Source organism: Schistocerca piceifrons, chromosome 2 (assembly GCF_021461385.2).
Source record: "Schistocerca piceifrons isolate TAMUIC-IGC-003096 chromosome 2, iqSchPice1.1, whole genome shotgun sequence".
Lineage (NCBI taxonomy): Eukaryota > Metazoa > Arthropoda > Insecta > Orthoptera > Acrididae > Schistocerca > Schistocerca piceifrons.
Genome location: NC_060139.1, coordinates 127370234 through 127390196, shown reverse-complemented (window position 1 = coordinate 127390196; position 19963 = coordinate 127370234).

Sequence of the window (19963 nt, the reverse complement as noted above, 5' to 3'; positions counted from 1 at the left end):
AACTTTCCTCATGTCAGCATGTTGTAGGTGTCGCCACCGGCGCCAACCTTGTGTGAACGCTCTGAAAAGCTAATGATTTGCATATCACATCATCTTCTTCCTGTCGGTTAAATTTCGCGTCTGTAGCACGTCATCTTCGTGGTGTAGTAATTTTAATGATCAGTAGTGTATATCTTAACATGCAGTGCCCTAGCTTGTGTGGTAGGGAGGCGAGACAGCCTGCGTCGGATTAACGGCCATAGGTTGGCAACACTGGACAGCCTGATTGTGCATTTTAGGCAGTTTTACACGCTCATTTTGGGAAATGCTAGGCTGGTCCCTGATCTCCATCTTAGAAAACATGGCACACGAACAGTTAAACATCGATAACAAACTGAACTACTCTGAGATTCACCTTACGACATACACTGTAAGAAAAGAAAAAACGCACCTCAAAAATATCACCCGAATGGGCCGAAAATCGGTAAATGTAATGTACATATGCAGACAAACTAGTGATTGCAATTTCAGAAAAACTGGTGATTTATTCGAGAGAAAGATTTTCGAAAACTGAGCAGGCCAATTACGTGCGAATCACCTCTGGCCTCTATGCAAGTAGTTGTTCGGCTTGGCATTCATTGCAAGAGTTGTTGGATATCCTCCTGAGGTATATCATGGCAAATTCTGTCCAACTGTCGCATTAAATCGTAAAAATTTTGACGATCCCAAGATGGTTGGAGGGTACTGCCCATAATGGTCCAAACGTTCTCACTTGAGGAGAGATCCGGCGACCTTGTTGGCCAAGGTAGGGATTGGCAAGCATAAACACAAGCAGTAGAAACTCTCGCCCTGTGCAGACATACATTATCTTGCTGAAACGTAAGCTTCACATGGCTTGACATGAACGACGACAAAACTGGCACGCGCATCACCACTGTATCGACAGGCTTCTCCACGTTTGTTTTGGCTCCATAGGGGCGTGCTCAAGTGTGTCACGGCTCTTCCGTTGTGACTGAGGCCCGCAGACACGTATCTACAAACAAACCAAAATGTAACTACGCAGCTCTTTTTTTTTTTTTTAAGGTGAAAACTGAAACTTCACATGTTGAAGTTTTCAGTGCACCATCTGCCGAGTTTCTCCTTGCTACGGTCGCAGGTTCGAATCCTGCCTCAGGCATGGATGTGTGTGCTGTCCTTAGGTTAGTTAGGTTTAAGTAGTTCTAAGTTCTAGGCGACTGATGACCTCTGATGTTAACTCCCATAGTGCTCAGAGCCATTTGAACTACATTCAAATACGAGTTAGCTATTTTGTTTCCCAGCGTCATGCTCAATATAATATTTAAGAGTTGTGTTTCGTGTTTTTAAAAATGAAATCGTTCAAAACATAACTTTCCGTTGTTGTGCTGTTCAGGTTAAAACATTGCACGTCGCTAATTTTGTATTGTAGTGGCGTAATATAATCTTTCCTCATTAGATGGCGTTCGTAGGACGTCAACAAGTCTGTAAACATAGTTACAGGCAAGAAAGGGGCATGTGTAGTTACGCACTAGATATCAAAGAGTGATCTTCAGTGAGGGCTCAGTGTAAACATCGATAATGGAACGAGGAATGGAGCGTCCAACAAAAAACGTTCAGCAATTGTGTCTTTACGTGCATCCTGTCGTATACGACAAATAGGACGGGAAGAACATATTTCCTTGGAATGTGTCACATTGCAGAGGCATGCGGATATTGGTCAGAATATGAACCGACCTCCAAAGGGTAGGCCAAAAGCCGCATAAAAAAGTGATGACAAATGTATATTAGTCACAACTAAACGTGATCGCATCAAAACAGCGCCAGTTTTAGCAGCAGAACTCAACCATATTTGGGAAAAGCCGGTGAGTGGTGTTGTTTGTTGTTGTTGTGGTCTTCAGTCCTGAGACTGGTTTGATGTAGCTCTCCATGCTACTCTATCCTGTGCAAGCTTCTTCATCTCCCAGTACCTACTGCAACCTACATCCTTCTGAATCTGCTTAGTGTATTCATCTCTTGGTCTCCCTCTACGATTTTTACCCTCCACACTGCCCTCCAATGCTAAATTTGTGATCCCTTGATGCCTCAAAACATGTCCTACCAACCGATCCCTTCTTCTAGTCAAGTTGTGCCACAAACTTCTCTTCTCCCCAATCCTATTCAATACCTCCTCATTAGTTACGTGATCTACCCACCTTATCTTCAACATTCTTCTGTAGCACCACATTTCGAAAGCTTCTATTCTCTTCTTGTCCAAACTGTTTATCGTCCATGTTTCACTTCCATACATGGCTACACTCCATACAAATACTTTCAGAAACGACTTCCTGACATTTAAATCTATACTCGATGTTAACAAATTTCTCTTCTTCAGAAACGCTTTCCTTTCCATTGCCAGTCTACATTTTATATCCTCTCTACTTCGACCATTATCAGTTATTTTACTCCCTAAATAGCAAAACTCCTTTACTACTTTAAGTGCCTCATTTCCTAATCTAATCCCCTCAGCGTCACCCGATTTAATTTGACTACATTCCATTATCCTCGTTTTGCTTTTGTTGATGTTCATCTTATATCCTCCTTTCAAGACACTGTCCATTCCGTTCAACTGCTCTTCCAAGTCCTTTGCTGTCTCTGACAAAATTACAATGTCATCGGTGAACCTCAAAGTTTTTACTTCTTCTCCATGAATTTTAATACCTACTCCGAAGTTTTCTTTTGTTTCCTTGACTGCTTGCTCAATATACAGATTGAATAACATTGGGGATAGGCTACAACCCTGTCTCACTCCTTTCCCAACCACTGCTTCCCTTTCATGCCCCTCGACTCTTATAACTGCCATCTGGTTTCTGTACAAATAGTAAATAGCCTTTCGCTCCCTGAATTTTACCCCTGCCACCTTCAGAATTTGAAAGAGAGAATTCCAGTTAACGTTGTCAAAAGCTTTCTCTAAGTCTACAAATGCTAGAAACGTAGGTTTGCCTTTTCTTAATCTTTCTTCTAAGATAAGTCGTAAGGTTAGTATTGCCTCACGTGTTCCAACAATTCTACGGAATCCAAACTGATCTTCCCCGAGGTCCGCTTCTACCAGTTTTTCATTCGTCTGTAAAGAATTCGCGTTAGTATTTTGCAGCTGTGACTTATTAAACTGATAGTTCTGTAATTTTCACATCTGTCAACACCTGCTTTCTTTGGGATTGGAATTATTTTATTCTTCTTGAAGTCTGTGGGTATTTCGCCTGTCTCATACATCTTGCTCACCAGGTGGTAGAGTTTTGTCATGACTGGCTCTCCCAAGGCCATCAGTAGTTCTAATGGAATGTTGTCTACTCCCGGGGCCTTGTTTCGACTCAGGTCTTTCAGTGCTCTGTCAAACTCTTCACGCAGTATCTTATCTCCCATTTCATCTTCATCTACATCCTCTTCCATTTCCATAATATTGTCCTCAAGTACATCGCCCTTGTATAAACCCTCTATATACTCCTTCCACCTTTCTGCCTTCCCTTCTTCGCTTAGAACTGGGTTGCCATCAGAGCTCTTGATATTCATACAAGTGGTTCTCTTCTCTCCAAAGGTCTCTTTAATCTTGCTGTAGGCAGTATCTATTTTACCCCTAGTGAGACAAGCCTCTACATCCTTACATTTGTCCTCTAGCCATCTCTGCTTAGCCATTTTGCACTTCCTGTCGATCTCATTTTTGAGACGTTTGTATTCCTTTTTGCCTGCTTCATTTACTGCATTTTTATATTTTCTCCTTTTATCAATTAAATTCAATATTTCCTCTGTTACCCAAGGATTTCTATTAGCCCTCGTCTTTTTACCTACTTGATCCTCTGCTGCCTTCACTACTTCATCCCTCAGAGCTACCCATTCTTCTTCTACTGTAGTTCTTTCCCCCATTCCTGTCAATTGTTCCCTTATGCTCTCCCTGAAACTCTCTACAACCTCTGGTTCTTTCAGTTTATCCAGGTCCCATCTCCTTAAATTCCCGCCTTTTTGCAGTTTCTTCAGTTTCAATCTGCAGTTCATAACCAATAGATTGTGGTCAGCATCCACATCTGCCCCTGGAAATGTCTTACAATTTAAAACCTGGTTCCTAAATCTCTGTCTTACCATTATGTAATCTATCTGATACCTTCTAGTATCTCCAGGATTCTTCCAGGTATACAACCTTCTTTCATGATTCTTGAACCAAGTGTTAGCTATGACTAAGTTATGCTCTGTGCAAAATTCTACAAGGCAGCTTCCTCTTTCATTTCTTCCCCCCAATCCATATTCACCTACTATGTTTCCTTCTCTCCCTTTTCCTACTGACGAATTCCAGTCACCCATGACTATTAAATTTTCGTCTCCCTTCACTACCTGAATAATTTCTTTTATCTCGTCATACATTTCATCAATTTCTTCATCATCTGCATAGCTAGTTGGCATATAAACTTGTACTACTGTAGTAGGCATGGGCTTTGTGTCTATCTTGGCCACAATAATGCGTTCACTATGCTGTTTGTAGTAGCTAACCCGCACTCCTATTTTTTTATTCATTATTAAACCTACTCCTGCATTACCCCTATTTGATTTTGTATTTATAACCCTGTAATCACCTGACCAAAAGTCTTGTTCCTCCTGCCACCGAACTTCACTAATTCCCACTATATCTAACTTTAACCTATCCATTTCCCTTTTTAAATTTTCTAACCTACCTGCCCGATTAATGGATCTGACATTCCACGCTCCGATCCGTAGAATGCCAGTTTTATTTCTCCTGATAACAACGTCCTCTTGAGTAGTCCCCGCCCGGAGATCCGAATGGGGGACTATTTTACCTCCGGAATATTTTACCCAAGAGGACGCCATCATCATTTAATCATACAGTAAAGCTGCATGTCCTCGGGAAAAATTACGGCTGTAGTTTCCCCTTGCTTTCAGCCGTTCGCAGTACCAGCACAGCAAGGCCGTTTTGGTTAATGTTACAAGGCCAGATCAGTCAATCATCCAGACTGTTGCCCCTGCAACTACTGAAAAGGCTGCTGCCCCTCTTCAGGAACCACATGTTTGTCTGGCCTCTCAACAGATACCCCTCCGTTGTGGTTGCACCTACGGTACGGCCATCTGTATCGCTGAGGCACGCAAGCCTCCCCACCAACGGCAAGGTCCATGGTTCATGGGGGGCCGGTGAGTGTAAGAATTTCGAAAAGACGTCTTCAGACAGTGAACCTTTAACGGCGTGGGCCGGTTAAGAAACCATTACTGACGGCTGTTAATAGGCGGAAAAGGCTACACTGGGCAAGACAACATGAGAGTTAGCCAGAAATCAATGGAAAAAGGTAATTTTCACTGACGAATCAGAATTTGAGGTCTCTAGCACAAGGAGATACAAGTTTGTTCGCCGGTTGCCAGGTGAACAAATGTTACACTACTGTGTATCTCCAACATTAGAGCATGAAAGGGGTTCCCTCATGGTCTAGGGATGTTTTGGCGCCAATAAGACTGGTGTTCTTGTACAAAAAAACGGAACAATGATGAAAGAGGATTACATGGCATTCTACAGTATGATGCAAAGCTGTGTGGAAGACCTTTGATTGCCAAGGGATTCGTCCTACAGGAAGATAACGACCCTAAACACACTTCAAAACTGTGTAAACCGAATTCGACAAATTTAGAAAAAAAGAAGGAACTGACGAAGTGATCTGGCCGCCCCAATCCCTTGATTGTAATCCTACTGAACTGCTTTGGGACCACTTTGATAGAGCAGTTAAATCAAGGCCTATTATCAACGCTAATCACCTCTGGACCAAACTACAAGAGGAATGGTGGCATTTCACCGAGGAAATCATAGTGAAGCTGACAGCAAGAATGTCTCGCGCATTCAGAGCAGTGATTAAAGCCAAAGGTGGTTACTTTGAGGAGAGTACAATTTGACTGCATGTATTTAGTTTCCATCAAAGATTATTCAAAATCTGGATTATGAGTATTTCTAACATTTCTGGTTCCAATTTGCATTTATTCCTCAAAATCACTAATGTTTTGAGCGATAGTATACATACACTACTGGCCATTAAAATTGCAACACCACCAAGATGACGTGCTACAGACGCGAAATTTAAGTGACAGGAAGAAGATGCTGTGATATGCAAATGATTAGCTTCTCAGAGCATTCACACAAGGTTGGCGCCGGTGGCGACACCTACAACGTGCTGACATGAGGAAAGTTTCCAACCGATTTCTCATACACAAACAGCACTTGACCGGCGTTGCCTGGTGAAACGTTGTTGTGATGCCTCGTGTAAGGAGGAGAAATGCGTACCATCACGTTTCCGACTTTGATAAAGGTCGGATTGTAGCGCATGGCGATTGCGGTTTATCGTATTGCGACATTGCTGCTCGCGTTGGTCGAGATCCAATGACTGTTAGCAGAATATGGAATCGGTGGGTTCAGGAAAGTAATACGGAACGCCGTGCTGGATCCCAATGGCCTCGTATCACTAGCAGTCGAGATGACAGGCATCTTATCCGCATGGCTGTAATGGATCGTGCAGCCACGCCTCGATCCCTGGGTCAACAGATGGGGACGTTTGCAAGACAACAACCATCTGCACGAACAGTTCGACGACGTTTGCAGCAGTATGGACTATCAGCTCGGAGACCATGGCTGCGGCTACCCTTGACGCTGCATCACAGACAGGAGCGCCTGCGATAGTGTACTCAGCGACGAACCTGGGTGCACGAATGGCAAAAAGTAATTTTTTCGGATGAATGCAGGTTCTGTTTACAGCATCATGATGGTCGCATCCGTGTTTGGCGACATCACGGTGAACGCACATTGGAAGCATGTGTTCGTCATCGCCATACTGGCGTATCACCCGGCGTGATGGTATGGGGTGCCATTGGTTACACGTCTCGGTCACCTCTTGTTCGCACTGACGGAACTTTGGACAGTAGACGTTACATTTCAGATGTGTTACGACCCGTGGCTCTACCCTTCATTCGATCCCTGCAAAACCCTACACTTCAGCAGGATAATGCACGACCGGATGTTGCAGGTCCTGTACGGACCTTTCTGGATACAGAAAATGTTCGACTCCTGCCATGGCCAGCACATTCTCCAGATCTCTCACCAACTGGAAACGTCTGGTCAATGGTGGCCGAGGAACTGGCTCGTCGCAATACACCAGTCACTACTCTTGATGAACTGTTGTATTGTGTTGAAGCTGCATGGGCAGCTGTACCTGTACACGCCATCCAACCTCTGTTTGACTCAATGCCCAGGCGTATCAAGGCCGCTATTACGGCCAGAGGGGGTTGTTCTGGGTACTGATTCCTCAGGATCTAAGCACCCAAATTGCGTGAAAATGTAATCACATGTCAGTTCTGGTATAATATATTTGTCCATTGAATACCCGTTTATCATCTGCATTTCTTCTTTGTGTAGCAATTTTAATGGCCATACACATGCATACACATGTGTTTGCGGCGATGATTGCCAGTAGTCCCATCAGTGCAGATGCACACCAAGCTCAAAATCTTACGGGAATCGGCGAGATGCCGCGAGTAATCAGGCTAATGAGCAGGGGCACTACATCAATAGTGTGTGGTACAGGTTAAGAATCTGTGTCCGTTGGGAGGCGTGCTAGGATAGTCCGTGCGATTGTGGTGACCACTGTGTCTGAAAGGCAAGCCGGTCACCGTATCTGACTAGTAAGCAGGTAACCTGGGTTCGAATCCAGATACGGCGGAAATTTTCAACGTGCTTCACTGATATAAATCAATGCCCACTGGCAGTTAATGTCTAATTCCTTTGTGTCTTTATATTAAGTGTTAGTGGAATAACTGACTTGGTCTTATATATTCGCGACCGTGAGAACTTCTGAATATCTCATATGCGTCATTATTGCTCGGACTTGCCAACTGAACTTCGCAAATTAAATAACGAGCAGGTTCTGAATAATAACTACAGTACACGACTACCACAATGAGACGGTCAGAATGACGGTCAAGCAAACTTCGCCCAAGCCGGTTACATCAGTTCGTACAATATAGGACTTACCCACCTTTGCACTAAAAAGAAACCTGTTAATAACACAAACGGTATGAGACTGTAAAGAAGATTTGATTTATTGCTCATTTGGAGACCTGTTGCCTTACATTTTATAACGGTCGTTCATTTTGCAGTTTTTCATGTTGACTACAAAACATATTCCGTATGAAACTTCCTGGCAGATTAAAACTGTGTGCCCGACCGAGACTCGAACTCGGGACCTTTGCCTTTCGCGGGCAAGTGCTCTACCGTCTGAGCTACCGAAGCACGACTCACGCCTGGTACTCACAGCTTTACTTCTGCCAGTATCTCGTCTCCTACCTTCCAAACTTTACAGAAGCTCTCTACAATATCCTTTCTTTCAGGAGTGCTAGTTCTGCAAGGTTCGCAGGAGAGCTTCTGTAAAGTTTGGAAGGTAGGAGACGAGATACTGGCAGAAGTAAAGCTGTGAGTACCGGGCGTGAGTCGTGCTTCGGTAGCTCAGACGGTCAGCCCGGCTTTCGCCGCCGTGCAGTGCGGACATGTTGTTGTTTCCGCCTGCGGTGCGCGCGCGCTCGTCGTTGTTTACATTTCAGCGGCCGTCACTTACGTGTCGCTTACGTGCACTAGAACCATGGCCAACCGTTTTCGAAAATCAACTTTACGATTCAACTTCTGCAACGACTACGCACGACCAAAGGACTTGGAAGTGGAACGCTTCCTACGCGACGTTGCTAAGATCCCAGCTTCCGACATCTTGGGCATCCATCTGTCCATATTAAGCAGTACTGTGTACGTCAAAGTCGTCAATGACGCGGTATGTGACAGAATACTTCGTGACACCAACCATGGATTACGATTTTGCCACGCTGACGGTAATGTCGGAGCGGTCACTGTCGACCATGCCGGCTTAGGAATGCGCACCATACTAGTTTTCGAACTCACGTTCGAGCTCCCGGCGGAAGACGTTATCTCGGCTTTCCGCTCCTATGGCACTGTACATGGCCACACTGCCGAACGCTGGGCGCAATTCCAAACGTACCCCGTTCTTAACGGTGTATGGCAGATCACCATCGACCTCCATCGCCACGTTCCATCTTACCTGCAAATTAGCGGGTGCCGCGAGATTGTCATATACGACGGCCAACCCAAAACCTGTTCCGGGTGCGGCAAAGAAGGCCACCTCAGATCTGAGTGTCTTCAGCGACGAATCACCCAATTGCCAGCCGCTACCGTGGCACCTCCTGCTCCGACGACGGTTTTACCGATCACCTACGCATCGGCGCTCTCTTCTCCTCCCACCGGCCGCCGCCCATCGGACCATGTACCGGTGACCCTTCCAGCTGCTACGGATACCGCCGGGGCCGACACGTCGCGCTCAAAGCCTGACGCTACTCCGGCGCCACTACCAACAGCGACGACTTCCGACACCCACCCGCCTGAACATATGGACGCCCCTTAATTTGACGTTCCCGCGACGGCCTTCTACTCAGAGCGACGCGACTCCCTTCCGTCTTCCGACACGGAGGGGCGAACCCGCAAACAACGTTCACCTAAAAGGCGCAAGAGGAGGCGCCGTACGGTCTCGGAACGAGACGAATCACCTCCCCCTGATGCTGTAGAGGCCGTCCGACCCGACGAGGCCTCGGAGAACCTACACGACGATACGAATGACGACAACATGACGCCGGCTGTGGATGCGTCGATGCCTACTCTACCGGCTCGCTCAGGTGCTCCTGAAGCAATGGACTCCACCGATGCGACTGCCGCCGAGATGTCCTCCACCCCTACGACCGAAGTGGAACGTACGACCATCACAACGACAACGCCTTCAATGGTGTGGAGTGAGGACGTCGATGAGGACCCGGACCACACGCTGGGGACAGAGTTACCCCAGACGGAAGCATCGTTACGCCGCTGACAATGCCGTCAGGTGGCGTACGGCACGACTCACCGTTGCCTCGCCCCTCTTCATCCTCCGCCGGTGGAGTTCCCCTCCACGGCGAGGTACGGCTCCAAACCTACCGAATAGCGACGATCAACACTAACACCATTAGCTCACCCGTGAAACTTCAACTGCTGCGAGAGATGATATGGGCGTCGGACGTCGATATCGCACTACTACAGGAAGTACACTTGGCCACACTTCCAGACGTCGCGGGATATAACACTTATCCTTCTCCTGGTGACCACCTGGGACGCGGCGTAGCCATCTGCGCCAGAGAAGGCATTCCTGTGGCCGATATCACATACCTTCCATCTGCCAGAGGCATGGCCGTCACCGTCATGGGGACGCGTATCATCAACATTTACGCTCCGTCAGGCTCCAGCCGCAGACGCGACAGGGCACTATTCTATTCAGAAGAAATCGCTCCTTTGTTTCTTGGACGCTGCGACCATTACTTGCTTGGGGGTGATTTTAATTGTGTCTTGTACCCTAAAGATCAAGTGCCCCACTACAACACCTGTCAAGAACTGCGTCTTGTCGTCCGAGATCTGTTGCTCCGCGACACTTGGGAAGTTCGGCACGGCGACGCGCCTGGGCATACTTACCAGACGAGTCACTCCGCGAGCAGCCTTGATAGAATTTACGTCTCTCGGGAACTCACACCTGCAGTCCAAGGTGCAGAACTTTGGCCCCTGGCCTTTTCGGACCACTGTGCCTACATCTGCAACATTCTCTTCCCCAAGCAAGTGGTCTGGCGTAGTCGTGCACCGTGGAAGCTAAACACCTCCCATCTTCATGATCCCGAATGTCTTCAACGTGTTACCGAGATATGGGCCACCTGTGAACGTCGCTTACCTAAATACTGCACGCCCTTGACCTGGTGGCTGGAATGTGCCAAACCTGCCATTCGGCGTACATTGATTCAGTATGGAAAGGAAGTTACTATGTGGCGCCGGCACACTACCGACTATTTCTACGCCGTTCTCCGCGACTTGGACGCCCAACCGCCCACCCCCGACACCCAGAGGGAACGCAGCAGGATTAAGGCGCGAATTGTAACTTTGACACGCCGTAGACTGCAGGGGGCTATGGTGCGAACCCGATGTCAAGATTCGGTGGAACAAGAACATCCGACCATGCATCATATCGCCTCCGATAGGAAACATCGACGACAACAACTCATCACCGAGATCACCACCTGTCGCGGCCAGCACATCACTTGCCAGGCCGAAATCGTTAGTGCCTTTGTCGACCACTACCGCACAATGTACCAGGAGGAGACTACCAACAACCACGCTGAGGAGTCTGTGTTATCACACGTAACTCGCACCCTCACCAGCGACGAAGCGGACCAGCTGATGGAGCCCATTGCGCGTGACGAAATCCACGATGCAATCCAAAAAGGTGCTCTGAATAAGTCACCTGGTGTTGACGGATTGCCGATAAAATTTTAATGCGCTTTCTTCACACTAATGGCGTCACGGTGGAAACGATGTTTCATGAACTGCTGACTGTAAAATTTTTACACGCTTACTGGAAACGCGATGCCGCAAGATCCTGCCTAGCATTCTATCCCCGGAACAGACAACTCCGTGCGGCACAGTTAATATACAAACGGCCACAGGAGAATGTCGCGATTTAATTGCACTGGCAGCGGCGTGCAGACTCCGCGCCGCAGTGGTTGCCATTGATTTTGACAGCGCATTCGACAAAGTGCGGCATCTTTTTCTGTTCTCAGTGATGAACCGCATGGGTTTTCCACCAGCCTTTATCAACGTGATCCGGCGCCTGTACGGCACCGCCGAATCGCTGATTCAGGTTAATGGCCGTGTGGCGGGACCAGTGGCGATCCGGCGTTCCGTACGGCAAGGCTGCCCACTTTCGACCCTACTCTATGCCATAAGCCTGGAGCCTCTCATCGGGAGTCTGACGAGCCACCTTTCTGGTCTCACTTTGCGACAGCACAGTTTTCGATGTCGTGCGTATGAGGACGACCTCCTCCTCTTGATCCGCTCACGGAGTGAAACACACACCGTACTTGCTTTGATATCAACGTACGGCACTGCAGCGGGCAGTAACATGATTGTGGCTAAATCCGCGGCGATGCCCATTGGACGCGGCCTCTCACACGACGACTTAGCACCTCTCCCGTGTGTACAAAAACACCGATACCTTGGTATCATTTTCACCTCCACCGTGCGCCACTCCGCTGCCATCAATTTTCGGCGTGCACTCCAAACTATCCGCACGACGGTGCGACAAAATCTTCTCCGACGACTCGATTCTTTACAACGTGTCCAATACCTCAATCAACATGTGGCGGCCAGAATGGTCCACATCGCGCAGGTCCTCCCGCTGCCATCAACTATTGGACGCAGCCTCCAGGCTGCCTTCGGATACTTCCTTACGGCCGGTACGCTCTTCAAGGTCCGCTACGACACGCTCACCCTTCCCCCGCGAGCAGGAGGCCTCGGCCTTGTCAATGTGCGACTCCGCGCGGCGTCCTTGTACATGTCCACCATGCACAAGCAGTGGCACGGGGGCACCTCCCTTACGCGCAGCTTGCTGGAAAGTCTTGTGCCCGCGACCACAACACCACCAGTACCAGTCGGACACATCAAGCACCATCTGACGCACATATCTGATTTCATCGTCGACTTCAGTTATGCTCACACACACTTACCGACCACGCGTTCTCCTCGACCTAAAGATTTTTACACCCCACTCCTTCGCTCCATATCCAGCAACAATATCGAACTGAGACATCCGTCCACGCGGTGGCCAACGTTTTGGCGTCACATCCACCAGCCTTTTCTTCCCTCCAACGTCCGGGCAACATGGTACCAAGTCGCAAATGAAAAATTCGCCACAAATCATCGTCTTCACGCCATCAGACTACTGGACTCTCCACTTTGTTCCATTTGCCACCTCGTGGATAACGATGTCCATCAACTGACTTGTGCTGCCACCAGTGACGACTGGAAACTTGCCTGACAGTTCGTTGCCTGTTACCTCCGCGTTCCGCCGGACTCGATTGACCCATGGACTTTTATCCATCCTGAGAATACTTATTTCCCCGCCACCAAAAATCATGCGATTGTATGGGTCAAAGGATGGACGATCACCTACATGTATAATGATGGCGACAAATCACGCCTTGATTTCTGGCAGTACTTACAAACCGCCCACAGTGAAGTCGCACACCGACCGCGCTACCGCGCCTTCTTCGCCAATCACCTACATGCGATCTTTACGTCAGCCCCGCTCAGTTGGATGGTGCCACACGCCGACAGCACTCCCTCCTCCCCCCCCCCCCCTCCCTGCTGACATCTGAGACCCCCTGCGCTACTTTCTACATTGAACCCACAGTGGAGTAGGCGCATGGACACGCGCCTCCTTTCTTTTATGCACTACACCAGAAAACACTGGTCTTTCCCTCACTCCACTGTATATTGCTTATACACTTTTTTCCTTACACCTAGTTCATAAAAAAAAAATTGCTCGCCTTGTACGAGTACAATGTCTTGTGTTATTTTCGCCGGAAGGATGGCATTTCTGTTGTATTTAAGTTTGTACCAATAGAGATCTTTTTTTCATTTACCCTTTTCCTGGTTAAAAAAATAATAAAAATAATAAAATAAATCAAAAAGCTACTTTGAGGGAGTGATTCAGGGACGGGAGGGGGGAGACATCGCGGCCAGGCCTCGGGTTTCGACCCCTGCCCGCCTTGTCTCCACCTACTCATAACTGAACACTCTTTATTATTAATAAAAAAAAAAAAACGTGGTTAAGGCGTTGGACTGCTAATCCAAAAAAAAATTAAAAAAAAAAAAAGACTGTAGAGCACTTACCCGCGAAAGGCAAAGGTCCCGAGTTCGAGTCTCGATCGGGCACACAGTTTTAATCTGCCAAGAAGTTTCATATCAGCGCACACTCCGCTGCAGAGTGAAAATCTCATTCTGCATATTTCATATGTCAAATAGCAATTATTTTTCAGCAATTACTATGGAAGAAATAATAATTAAAAATACACTAGAAACAGGAGAAAAAAACACAAAAAAATCCAGATTTTAAGAAGGTATGATGACAGATGATAGGAAAGACTAGTATAGTAAGAGAGAGAGAGAGAGAAATGTGACCTTATCTGAGCCAGCCTGCTCTGAAAGCCTCGGAACTACTTAGAACCTTGCAGCCCCGGTTCGCTACAGTTTAATTTGCGGATTAGTATTTCTAAACACTACTTACGAAGACACTATAGGTATTATGTACACTGTGGAAAGCGAAGTGGTATTTGAGTGTACAGTATGTTATTTCTTGGGGTTATTAATTAGCCTTCGGTTCCTATATCACGTGTCTTGAATTTTACGGAAGGCGATCAACGTCCCGAACAACTACTCGGGTTTCACATACGTCATTTCTGGAAACAGGTAGTGTTAACCATAAAAAGGGGCGGTCGCCCATCCTTTTCAGACGCCTACATGGACAAGCTACAGAAAACGTTTGCAAGGACTCCGACAAAATCGGTGCGTACGGCGGCCAGAGAGACGGAAATGAATCGATCAACAATGCGCAATGTCTTGTATAACAGGTTACGGCTGTATCCCTGCAAATGTGCAGTATTGAAGCTTACGGACAAACCTCAGCGTGAAAGCTAGCAATGGATATTCTGGGCAAGACTGAAGAAAAGAGTGACTTTTTGGGAAACATTTGCTTCTCCAATGAGGCAACGTCTCATGTATCCGGCAAACTGAATCGTCATAACGTTCGTTTCACAGCATCTTCATGTTACACTTGAAACGGAAAGAGACAGTCCCGGGCTATTGCAATATTGCTTCGTTGGTCCATTCTTTTTCATCGCGGCTGCCGTCAACGGTGTCGTTTATCTGGATCTTTTACAAGAGACTGCTGTGCCACCACTGGAACACCTGCAATTTGGTGTCATATTTAAGCCGTGCCAGGATCTGTCGATAAATCGTAGCAAACTTTCAGGCAAAGATCCTGTTGCGCAGAACGGATCAGCGAGAGGACGGGCGTATTCTGGAAAAGGAGGATTTGACAGTACAGCGCGAGGCGAGGCGGAAGGAGCAGAGTGGAGGTTTCAGACTGAAGCCGTGCGATGTTAGCACTTGGCCTTCTGGTTTCCAAGACTCCTGAGTCCGACAGAAGACGTCGTGGTCACCACACAAGACAAGGGAGGGGGGGGGGGGGGGGGGGGGGGAGGTTGTGAACAAAGTGGCGCTTGACTTCCGCAAGGCGTTTGATACAGTTCCCCACAGTCGTTTAATGAACAAAGTAAGAGAATATGGACTATCAGACCAATTGTGTGATTGGATTGAACGCAGCACGTCATTCTCAATGGAGAGAAGTCTTCCGAAGTAAGAGTGATTTCAGGTGTGCCGCAGGGGAGTGTCGTAGGACCGTTGCTGTTCACAATATACATAAATGACCTTGTGGATGACAGCGGAAGTTCACTGAGGCTTTTTGCGGATGATGCTGTGGTATATCGAGAGATTGTAACAATGGAAAATTGTACTGAAATGCAGGATGATCTGCAACGAATTGACGCATGGTGCAGGGAATGGCAATTGAATCTCAATGTAGACAAGTGTAATGTGCTGCGAATACATAGAAAGAAAGATCCTTTACATTTAGCTACAATATATCAGATCAGCAACTGGAAGCAGTTAATTCCATAAATTATCTGGGAGTAGGCATTGGAAGTGATTTAAAATGGAATGATCATATAAAGTTGATCGTCGGTAAAGCAGATGCCAGACTGCGATTCATTGGAAGAATCCTAAGGAAATGCAATCCGAAAACAAAGGAAGTAGGTTATAGTACGCTTGAAACTTCCTGGCAGATCAAAACTGTGTGCCGGACCGAGACTCGAACTCGGGACCTTCGCCTTTCGCGGGCAAGCGCTCTACCGACTGAGCTACCCAAGCACGACTCACGCCACGTCCTCACAGCTTTAATTCCGCCAGTACCTCGTCTCCTACCTTCCAAACTTTACAGAAGCTCTCCTGCGAACTATGCAGAACTAGCACTCCTGAAACAAAGGATATTGCGGAGACATGACTTAGCCACAGCCTGGTGGATGTACGCTTGTTCGCCCACTGCTTGAATACTGCTCACCGGTGTGGGATCCATACCAGATAGGGATGATAGAAGAGATAGACAAGATCCAATGGAGAGCAGCGCGCTTCGTTACAGGATCATTTAGTAATCGCGAAAGCGTTACGGCGATGACAGATAAACTCCAGTGGAAGACTCTGCAGGAGAGACGCTCAGTAGCTCGGTACGGGCTTTTGTTGAAGTTTCTAGAACATACCTTCACCGAGGAGTCAAGCAGTATATTGCTCCCTCCTACGTATACATCGCGAAGAGACCATGAGGATAAAATCAGAGAGATTAGAGCCCACACAGAGGCATACCGACAATCTTTCTTTCCACGAACAATACGAGACTGGAATAGAAGGGAGAACCGATAGAGGTACTCAAAGTACCTCCGCCACACACCGTCAGGTGGCTTGCGGAGTATTGATGTAGATGTAGATGTAGGTTGGGACGTCTGGTTGGAAAGGAGCAGAGCGATCTGAACGGTCTGGTCTATCAGCAATAGAATGGACTGTTGGAGGTGTGACCTGTTGGAATTACGTCCGCTGGTCTTGCTGCTGCCTCCAGGCGGATAAAGCTGTCTTCAATGTCGACTAAGAATGCGGTGAGGGCATACTTGGTGCGGAATTATTCGAACTACAGATCCGTTTCTGTGCTGTGTTTAATTGGTGGTCGATGCGGGTTAATTCAATGGTTAGTTCGTAGCTTCGCAGTAACGGTTCCCGCCAGAATCATAACGGTCGCTAGTTGTACTGTCGGTAGCCGATTTTTGATCAAGTTCTGTAGAGTGGTTCGGCTCAGCCTCCCTGTATCGTATGTGTTCCCGGATTAGCGGCACTTGTGTCCATCTTCAGGTATTCTGTGATCGATAGATCATAATTCCCGTGCCCACCTGGCCGTTAACCTGCGGCGCCCGGTCGTTTTAGCGCTGCTGCTTATTTTCTGTGGAAGACAGTAGTGCTGCGGATATTGATTTCACTGTTGCATTTTACACTGTGGAACCGAGCGGGCCTACTTGCTTGGCGCCTCTCTGTTGTGTAGCTTGCTTCCTTTCCGTGGGAAGATTAAAGTGCGGATCAGCCGGTAGAATAGTAATGCATTCCTCCTGGAAAGTGCTTGATCACTTTTAAAAACAGTGTGACCGAGCCTACTTACATTTTCTCGTCCTTCCTGCTACTTTCGTGCACTCTCTTCTTCCGGGTTAAATTTTGTCTTTACTCTAACAAAATCTCTTTCTGGATCTCCTCGCGAGTCCTTTACTATTCCGGGGGGAAGGAAAAGCAGGTAACGTCGTAAGGGGGGTAGGACGTCAAACGGGCCGACTTGGAGCAGGGGAGGCACCACAGGACATTTTATTTTCTACTGTCTATACTTTTACAAATAAAATCATAAAACTTTGTCAACATGACCAGGAAGGATTCAGGATTCACACTCATAGCAGTGGAACTGCAAAAACATAACAAAATAAATTTTTTTTAGATATGAAATTTCATCATTTTTTCACTTACTGTTGGCTGCATTTGTTGCTATAGGAACATTTTTCTTCACAAGTAAGAGAGATTCTTTGATGAATTTTGCACAGGATACAAACCATACGTACAGGTGTACGAAACTCTAGAATTTTCCAAATCTATTAAAAACTGTGGTAAAAATGGAGATAATTAACTACAAAATTTGATTTTTTTTTTTTGTAAACATAAAGTTTAAAACGTAACAGCTCATTCATTTTTTCATAAATTAAATAGATTCTAGAGTTTCAGACAGCTGTAAGTATGGTTTGTATGCTGCGCAAAATTCATCGAACAGTCCCTCTTACTTATGAAGAAAAGTGTACCTATAGCAACAAATGCAGCCAATAGTAAGTGAAAAAATGTTGAAATTTCACATGTAAAAAAATTATTTTGTTATGTTTTTTAACTTCCGCTGCTACGAGTGTGAATCCTAAATCCTCCCTGGTCATGTTGACAAAGTTTTATGAATTTACTTGTAAAAGTATAGACAGTGGAAATTAAAATGTCCTGTTGTGCCTCTCCTGCTCCAAGTCGGCCCGTTTGACGTCCTACCCCCCTTAACACTAATTATTCACTGCGTTCTTAGCTCGCTCACCTGCAGATTTCACTTCACCCACCCGCTCTTAACTGAACTTACACCCGATATTGCTGTCGGAGACTTGAACTGGTATTGAATTGCCATGTCTCGTTTTATTTTGCGTGTTATAGGCATGTTCTGGTCCCGTGCTTAGCCTAAAGATTAGTGCGGCAGCTCGGTTGGCCAGCCGGCGCCGAAAGTGGTAGTATACTCCAGCCTGGGCGACTAAGGCTGTTCGCACTAATTCTGATGTTGCTGTGTTTATAATACCGCTATTATTCTGTAACTGTTCTTGTTGCTGAAATTCTGTTTAACTTTGGCGCAGCTCTTGGACCACTTGACTGTCCTCTTTTGGATTTCTGATAAATGAAGTTAACTATGATTCCTTTAAAAATCTAAAAACTGCTTAATAATCCTTGTTAAATTACATTCAGTTTGAGCGTTGGTTGACCATTATCACTTCAGAATAGTTGTTCAATGGTATTTCAAAGCACTAATGAAGCCTAAAGGCTCTTGTTCTGCATTAATCAAAATATTGTTATCACTACTAAAATTAACGAAATAAATCTCGGGTGAACAGCCTGGTGTGAGTGTACAAAGGACACAATATGTATTGTATCAGCACACCTGATGATGGCAACAAGGTCGATTGCCGAAATATTGTATCCTTCGTACACTCACACCACGCTATTCACCCTAGGTTTATTTCGTCATGAAATACGCCTGGAGAAATTGAAGAACCGCACTACTAAAATTGCTTTAAATATTCTCCTACATTTCAGTCTCATTGCGACCTCGCGGGATTAGCTGAGCGGGCTAAGGCGCTGCAGTCATGGACTGAGCGGCTGGTCCCGGCGGAGGTTCGAGTCCTCTCTCGGGCATGGGTGTGTGTATTTTTCCTTAGGATAATTTAGGTTAAGTAGTGTGTAAGCTTAGGGACTGATGACCTTAGCACTTAAGACCCATAACACTTCACACACATTTGAACATAGTCTCATTGCGTAGTTTTAAATAAATTGTATTATTTAGTTTACGAATGGTGCTTAATATTCATTTGGCTCCAGTCCTTCCAACTCTCAAGGAATTAATAAATCACAGAAATCGTACGAGCATTCCAGCAGGATGAGATATCACCCCATTTGTCGCTAAATATCCGTCAGTTTCTAGATGAAAAGTTTCTGGATAGTAGATTTGAACGAGGTGGTCCCCTGACCTGATACCCCTAGACTTCTTCCTGCGGGGTTTTTACAAAGAACCTGGTGTACCAAACCAAGGTTAGAGACCTACAGGACTTGAAAGCACGCATCGCAATGCATTTGAAATGTCTCCGTGGACATCTTGAATAGTACGTGTAGCAAAATGGAATTTAGACTAGACATTATCCACGCCATTAAAGGGGAACACATTTATGTGTATGACAGAGGACACAAAACATCATGAGTTACATTATCACATGCTGAAATTTTCTTGTTAATATCCTGTACAGCTTCAAAGCTATTAAAGTCTTAATTTGTAAACATACTTTTTGGTTCAAATGGCTCTGAGCACTATGGAACTTAACATCTGTGGTCATCAGTCCCCTGGAACTTAGAACTACTTAAACCTAACTAACCTAAGGACATCACACACATCCATGCCCGAGGCAGGATTCGAACCTGCGACCGTAGCAGTCGCGCGGTTCCGGACTGAGCGCCTAGAACCGCTAGACCACCGCGGCCGGCTATACTTTATGGACACCCTGTATTACACAAGGTGTGAAATCAGTTTGGGATTATTATTTTTCAAATACACTTACATTAACG